This window comes from Rhagoletis pomonella, unplaced genomic scaffold (genome assembly GCF_013731165.1).
Source record: "Rhagoletis pomonella isolate Grant_MI unplaced genomic scaffold, Rhpom_1.0 Rhpom_scaffold_00056, whole genome shotgun sequence".
NCBI lineage: Eukaryota > Metazoa > Arthropoda > Insecta > Diptera > Tephritidae > Rhagoletis > Rhagoletis pomonella.
In genome coordinates this window covers 101,025-103,152 of record NW_023458610.1, presented here as the reverse complement: position 1 = coordinate 103,152, position 2,128 = coordinate 101,025, and the positions used below count along the sequence as shown (strand labels likewise).

Genomic DNA, 2,128 nt, shown 5'->3' with positions numbered 1-2,128 from the left:
GTGTGTTATATGTCCCTTACATATTTATATCCAAACATATATATATACACATAAATAATTTGCGCATAACAGGGTCCACCTCTCCAGAATTACCCTTCAGTGTATGTATGTGCGTTTTATGTTTTAAAAAATAGGTACTTAGTTTCGACCAGGATTTTGATGTTTAAATTACCATTGCAGTGGCGTTTTCGGGATCATTCAGCTTTTCCTGCACTTACATTGCAGCATTTATGGTGAAAAGCGGAAATACGCTAGCAACTTCCACTAATCCTTCATCAACGATGTCGCCGGTAATTTTTCTAACTGACTGATGCACCTTCGCCAAAATTACTTTACACTCGCGCATCAGGTGATTTTGAGCTACTGACTTAGCAAACGTCAAGCTGTGAAGTTCTACTTATATTGTGCTCTGATTTGTCTTTGTATTTTGCAAAGTTTATTGTGCTAATTCTGAGTAAAAGTTGCTATAAAAAGTGCCTACGTGCATCTTAGTGTGATAATAATCGAAGCTAAGTGAAAGTTTTGTGATTTTTGTGGTTTATATTAAATTTAATTAAATTTCACTAGCATACATCTAATCTTGCCGAGTCATTTGTTGTTATCATTATTGTTGTAATTCCTTTGTAGTTAACTGAGATCGTTTCTATTTTTGCACATTTCTTTTTGCTCTTTTTGTTTACTTCTTTTAGTTTTTTGTGTCACAGCTGTTTGCGTTGCGTTTATTAAGTGTCACAATACAGTGATACTCAAACTGTTCGCTACATATATTTTTAAGCTAAATACATCAGCTCCTAAATTGTTGTGTGTGTTGTGTTAAACTTATTTTGTTTGTCTTTTTATTAACATAAGTGTTATTAAATCTTTCAATATGAAGTGTGATCTTGATAACTGCCAAATTAAAAGGGAATCTGAACGCTACTTATCGTGCTGGCTCTGTGATGGTATTTGCCATCTAAAATGTGCTGGTTTGACAGGAAGAATTCTGGACGCTATTAATGATGGCAAATGTCTTCGCTGGTCTTGCTTAAAGTGTAGGTCAACCGAAGTTGATCTCTTTAAGTTGTTTAGGCAAACCAGAAATGGGTTTTCTGAGGTAGGGAGAGAGTTATCGGTACTGACCAAAAAATTTAAACATTATGAAAATGTATTTAAATCTTTTAAATGCTTAGATACCGTACAATCTATGAAGGACATTTGTGTGTCAAAACGTAAGCGTCTTCATAGTCCACCTAATGAAAGGACCGTTCCACGTCAGAACAATCTTCCGAATGACTTAATTAATCTTTCTTCTCCATGTCCACAGACAACGGAGTTATCTTCCTCAAAAGAACATATATCAAAGTCTGCTTCTAATAATAACGACCCTGCAGTATCTTCCCCCGTTGAAGTTGTGGCACCGCCATCTAATCTTCCAACGCTTACTCTACCCTCAATTAGTAACTCAGTTACTCAACCCCGTCCGCCGGTAATCGAGTCTAATACTAGGAGACTGGTTGTGGTTCCCCCAAAGAAGTCTATATTTGTATCTAGATTTTCGAGGGATACTTCCGAGGACGATATATAGTTTTACATCTTGTCCAAAGTTAAAACTGTCAACTTAAGTATCAGAAAATTTAATTTTAAATATGAAAGAAATATTTCTTCATTGAAAATAGACGTAAATTTAGAAAATTTTGACATGCTGCTTAGTAGTTCTTTTTGGCCCTCCGGAGCTTTCGTTCGTGAATTTGAGTATAGGCCCAACAAAAATAATAATTTAGCAAATATTCCCCGTCAGAACACAGAATCAAAAAACTGATTACTAAATCTGTATTTATTATCAAAACGTAAGAGGCATAAATACTAAATTAACGAATTTATATCTTAATGGCCTTGAATGCAGTTATAATTTATATATTATATAATTTCTTTGACTGAAACTTGGCTCAACCCTCACACTTTTAATTCAGAGATTCTTTCAAATAATTATCATATCTACAGAAAAGATCGGGAGGACAGAGTCGGCGGTGGCGTACTCTTTGCCGTAGACTCTTCAATACCATCTGAAGAAGTTAGTCTTCCACACATTGAATCTGCAGAATTCAAATGCATTCGTGTTCAGGTTGGAAGGGGGTTTACTTACTTAGCT

At 35.2% G+C, this 2,128-nt stretch overlaps 1 protein-coding gene across 1 annotated transcript in view; it reads right to left on the bottom strand.

Annotated features, from left to right (window-relative positions):
- Positions 1-2,128, bottom strand: part of LOC118749814 (excitatory amino acid transporter-like) — a gene marked incomplete at its 3' end in the record, with an annotated part of 188,276 nt that overhangs the window by 109,576 nt on the left and 76,572 nt on the right.